Source organism: Hemitrygon akajei, chromosome 29 (assembly GCF_048418815.1).
Source record: "Hemitrygon akajei chromosome 29, sHemAka1.3, whole genome shotgun sequence".
Taxonomy (NCBI): domain Eukaryota; kingdom Metazoa; phylum Chordata; class Chondrichthyes; order Myliobatiformes; family Dasyatidae; genus Hemitrygon; species Hemitrygon akajei.
In genome coordinates, this window is record NC_133152.1 from 44,271,833 (window position 1) to 44,277,778 (window position 5,946).

At 40.9% G+C, this 5,946-nt stretch overlaps 1 pseudogene; it reads right to left on the reverse strand.

The window, feature by feature from the left end:
- Positions 1-3,986: 3,986 nt before the first annotated feature.
- LOC140718468 (elongation factor 1-alpha 1 pseudogene) lies at positions 3,987-5,604 on the reverse strand (annotated as a pseudogene).
- Positions 5,605-5,946: the final 342 nt, after the last annotated feature.

Below are 5,946 nucleotides of genomic sequence, written 5' to 3' on the forward strand. Positions count from 1 at the left end.
CACTACTTCACTTTTTTAATATATACTATTTCTGTTGTTTGCACGATTTTTATTCTATTCAACATATGCATACTGTAATTGATTTACTTATTTATTATTGTTTTCTTCTATATTATGTATTGCATTGAACTGCTGCCGCTAAGTTAACAAATTTCATGACACATGCCGGTGATAATACATCTGATTCTACATCTCCACCTTCAATACTATAACTCCAAGCAAACTCATCTCCAAACTCCTAGACCTGAGCCTCACCTCACTTTGCTGCTGGGTCCTTGTGTTCCTGACCAACAATCTGCACTCAGTAAGAATAGGCAGCAGGCTGTGTCCTCAGCCCCCTAAAGTTTAAACTACACTTATTATCAAAGTATGCATATATTATACAACCTTACGATTTATCTCTGTACAGGCAGCCCAGAAGAAACCCAGAAGAACTCATTAAAAAAAATCCAACAAGCACCCATGTGCAGAGAGAGAGGGGAAAGAAACAAATCCATTCAAAATGTCATACAGGGGTATGATTTTTAAAATTTCAGATTCTTACCATCTGTAGACCTTGCAGATGAGGTCTGAAGCTTGTAGTGATGAAGAGGGAGATTTTATCTGAATAAGACAATAGGAGAAAACAGAGTCAATCATTTGGATACTCTTGCCTGTTGTCGAGGAAGTTGGAAATAACCAAGGCGAGCGGGTGTTCAGTGCTGTCTACCAGTCTGTCACTTGCTGCTGCTGGAGGAAAATGTCTGTGTGTGGTAGTCTCTCTATCTCTCCCCCTCCCTCCTCTCTCTCTCTTTCTCTCTCTCTCTCTCTCTCTCTGCTCCCAAAGAAAGATCCTGTGTTTGAATGGTCTCTCCCTCCCTCGATGCTGACAGAGGATGGTGTTGGAGTCCTCGGTCTTGGGCAAGGTTTAATCTATGCAGTTTGTATGTGTCTTGTTTTGATATGTTTCTAGTCTGGGTCGCTCCCTTTTTTTATTGTTGTTATTTTGGGTGATTTTGATCAGGGTGGCCTGCAGATAATGAAAACTGAGCTGAACTAAATATGCCTGGACTCTTTCAATTTTGTGCTTTTTATTCAGTGTTTTTGCTCATTCTTAAATTGGCAAAAGCACTAGAGTCTACACTGGATGCCAAAATATAAAGACATGTAACAAGATCTTAAACACAAAATATTTTGCAGGTGCTGGAAATTCACACACACAAAATGCTCAAGGGTCTCAGCAGGTCATGTGGCATCTGTGGAGAGGCCTGAAACTTCTCCATGGACGCTGCCTGACCTGCTGAGTACCTCCAGCATCTTGCATGTGTGTTGTAAGATCTGTTATCCATCAGCTTGATATCAAGTTTGCTGAACAACCAGGCTTACTTATTACATACTCGCTGTTTTCCATTCATAACCCAGATATATTTTAAAGAGGAGATTAACTTTATTGTTGCCTGTACATTCAAAGTTACAGTGAAATGTTTTAATATAAATCAGTGACTGGCACAGTCTAAGGCAGGGGTCTGTAGACCCCTTGGCTAATAGTATGGATCCATGGCGTAAAAATGGTTGAGAACAAGGATTGTGCTGTGGCAGCCTGTCAATGCTGAAGATCCTGCTTTCCTGCTGTATTATTCTGTGACTTTATGCCTCTATCTCTGCTTGTGGAGAAGGCTATCACTGCAAACAATTTTACAGTAAGAGGTCATTCAATGGAGAATGGAGGAATCCCCTTTTTGATATCCCTATCCCAGAGAAGCTGAATCCTTGATTTTTTTTTTAAGATTAGCTTTATTTGTCAGGTAAACATTGAAATGTAGAGTGAAATGCATTGTTTGTATCAAATCAGCGAAGATTGTGCCAGGGAGCCCACAAGTGTCACCAAACCTCTGGCGCCAATATAGCATGCCCACAACTCACTAACCCTAATTATATGTGTTTGGAACGCAGTCACAAGAAGATCGTATGATTTTCTGACAGACAACGATGGGAATTGAACCCTGATGGATGATCACTGGCGCTGTAAAGCGATTGTGCTAACTGCTATGCTACTGTACTGCCCCTTAAGCGTAACATTTTTAAACAGCTGCTGACATATTACTGACAACTGCACAAATTCTGGAAAATATTTTTTCTGAAACGTCTCTCACAGTAAATACAGAAGATTGTAATTGTTGAATTTTAAACAAGTTACCAAATTGCACCAAGTTATTAGCTCATCTCTAGTTAGTTACTCCTGTTTGTGCTAGAGGGCGCCATTTGAGCTCAGCAATAAAATTTTAAAATCTGAGTAGTTTAACAGTATTTGATAATAAATAAGGCAGTTTACTGAGTTCCTGTCATTCATTAGGAAAACTGAGTTTCATCCATAAGTAATAAACTTAATTGATTAGTTCCTGAATATTTAGACATCCTAAATATGCAGCAAGTTATTAAATAGGGACGAAGCTATGTACCATCTACACCAGGACCACCAGACTCAAAAACAGTTACTTTCTCCAAGCAGTAAGCATGATCAACACCTTTACCCACTAATCCACCCCTCCACACCCCAACCACCACTACTTTATCATTTCCTGTCAGAGTCACCTTATGTACAGACACTCCTGTGCCTAGTGTCACTTGATACATACGATAGATTATATACATAGATTGGTTGTGTGTATTTATATTTATTGTTCTTTATCTTATTGTTTTTTGTGCTGCATTGGATCTGGAGTAACAACTATTTGATTCTCCTTTACACTGTGTACTGGAAATGACAATCTTGAAATAACAATAGGACTAGTCAATTTTTCTCCAAAACATGAATACTGTTCAAAGTAAATTTATTATCAAAGTACGTATATATCAACAATTACTATCCTGAGATTAATTTTCTTGCTGCCATTCACAGTAGAACAGAGAAATACAATAAAATCAATGAAAAACTGCTCACAAAGACTGACAAATAACCAATGTGTGAAGAAGACAAACTGTGCAAATACAAAAGAAAACTAATAAGGATATAAATAATATCGTGAATGAGTTGTAGAGCCTTTGAAAGTGAGTCCATAGGTTGTGGAATCAGTTCAGCTTTGAGGTGAGTGAAGTTACCCACGCTGGTTCAGGAGCCTGATGGTTGAAGGGTAATAACTGTTCCTGAACCTGGTTGTGTGGGACCAAGACTCTTGTACCTTGTCCTTGATGTGATTATAGTGTGATTTTGTTTTTAAAGATAAAACATGCCATGTGAGTCCAATTATTGGCTACCTGAGCTGTAAGCTAGTTCCTTCATTAATCACTATGTATAATGGCCTAACAAAGTGCTTGGATCGTGGGTAACAGATTAGAGTCTGGGCATTGGCCACTGCTTACTGTCCAATTATCACCGTTGTGGTTACTCAGGTGTTAAAGGGTAAAAACTCAAAGTGATTAAGTTATTGGACTAGTAAACAAGGTGCTGGATTATTGATCTGGAAACAAGAGATCAAAAACCACCACAGCAGCTGAGGAATTTAATTTCCAGTAATGGAATAATTCTTTGTTAAAGAGCTGGTGATTATGAAACAAGTTGTTGCAAAACCCCATCTGGTTTACAGAAGTCTATCAGGGAGGAAATGTGCTGATCCTGGTCAATCTTGCATGTAGTGGGATCACTCGAGTTGAGTACGATGCTCTCCAAAGGGGTTGTCTATTGGTGGGCCCTCAAGTAGTTGCAGAGTGATGCACCATCAATAACTCACTCTGAGACGTAAGAAGTGAGATATCGGCTTTTATTGACTGGAAGAATGAACAACACAACATCCTGGAGAATGAGGGCCGGCCTCAGGCCTCATTCGCCTTTATACAGGGGTTTGTGGGAGGAGCCACAGGAGCAGTCAGCAGGGGTCTGTTGGGAGCAAACCACTCTGGTATATGTAGTTCACCACACAGAGGCCAATCCAGGATCCACATAACCACAATATTAGGGCAGACTCTCTTAATAGAGAATACCTGTGTGAAACTTTTTTTTCTGGTTTTGAATATTTATTAGTTTTAAATCATTACACAACCAAAACAGCTTCTAATTAGTGAAAGGACATTTGCAATTACTCTGCTAACTTTGGAATCTTCATTTAGATTCCATCATTCCTTATCCTTTCCTTCTGAATTTCTTTCGATGCATCTTAGTCAATATCCAATCTCTGATTAATATACATATTTGGCTGGTAATGAATGAACATTTTGGTGCCAGTCTCAAGGTTTGCTGGATCTTGGTGACCAGTGGTAACATTCACTTCTTGTTTAATACTTTACTGACAGCCTTGGTGGCTTTTGTGGCAATCTCTTTCTTAGTAACTGACTTGATCAGACCAACAGCTACCGTCTGTCTCATATCACAGACAGCAAAGCGACCAAGAGGTGGATGTTCAGAAAAGCTCTCGATACACATGGGTTTAGTTGGCATCATGTGAACAAAGGCTGCATCTCCACATTTTACAAATTTGTGGCCATCTTCCAACTTCTTGCCAGATCGACGATCAATTTTCTCTTTCAGCTCATTGAACTTGCAGGCAACGTAACAATCAAGTACTGGGGCATAGCCAACGGATATCTGACCAGGATGGTTCAGGATAATAACCTGTGCAGTAAAATCAGCAGTTTGTATTGGAGGGTCATTTTTGTTGTCACCAGCAACATAACCCTGATGGATATCCTTAACAGAGACATTCTTGATGTTGAAACCAACATTGTCACCAGGAAGAGCCTCTGGCAGGGCTTCATGGTGCATTTCCACAGATGTCACTTCAGTGATGACTGGATTGGGAGCAAAGTGCACCAACATGGATGGTTTCAGAATACCTGTCTCAACCTGACCAACTGGTACTGCGCCAATGCCACCAACCTTGTAGACATTCTGGAGAGGGAGATGAAGAGGTTTCTTTATTGGGTGTTCTGGAGGCTGAATGTTGTCGAGGGCTTCAAGCGGTGTGGTACCAGTGAGATTTAATTTTTCCTGGTAATTGACCAACCTTTGAACCAGTCCATATTCTGACTTTGTTCCAGCATGTTGTCGCCATTCCAACCCGAGATGGGAACAAATGCTACAGTTGCTGGGTTATAGCTGATCTTCTTGATGTATGTGCTGACTTCCTTCGTGATTTCATTGTATATTGCCTCGCTGTATGGGGGTTCAGTGGAGTCCATCTTGTTGATACCAATAATGAGCTGCTTGACACCCAAGGTACATGCAAGCAGAGCGTGTTCCCTTGTCTGTCCATTGTTTGAGATACCAGCTTCAAACTTGCCCACGCCAGCTGCAACTATCAGCACAGTGCAGTCAGCCTGTGAGGTTCCAGTAATCATGTTCTTGATGAAGTCTCCGTGTCCTGGGGCATCAGTGATGGTGATGTAGTACTTTGAAGTTTCAAACTTCCAGAGAGAGATGTCAATGGTAATACCACGCTTACATTCAGCCTTCAGTTTATCTAAAACCCAGGCATACTTGAAGGATCCTTTGCCCATCTCAGCAGCTTCCTTCTCAAATTTTTTGATGGTTCTTTTAACAATTCCACCACATTTATAGATCAGATGACCTGTGGTTGTAGATTTGCCAGAATTGACATGTCCAATGTTGATTTGTGTCTTTTCTTTGCCCATTTTTTAACGTTGGAATGAGTGTGTTAAGATGCAGCCGCAAATCTCCCTTTGGTAGAATTGAAGACTAAAAGGCGTGTGTGACTTTGTTTAATGTGGGGAGGTTTATGCTTGGCAGCAATCACACAGTCCTTGACAGATCAGGGTCAGGGTCCAGTGACAATGGAACCCTGCCCTGCTGCGGCCATCTTCCACCCTCACTGCTGTTGTGATGTGTCATCATCTTCCATCAGCTCCAACGTTGAGGCCTCAGTTGGACTGCTCTTTGTCTGGAACTTCGCCCTTGACCTTACTGCCACTGGTGACCCTACTGGGAGCAACACACCAGATAGCTAAACTCCGGAA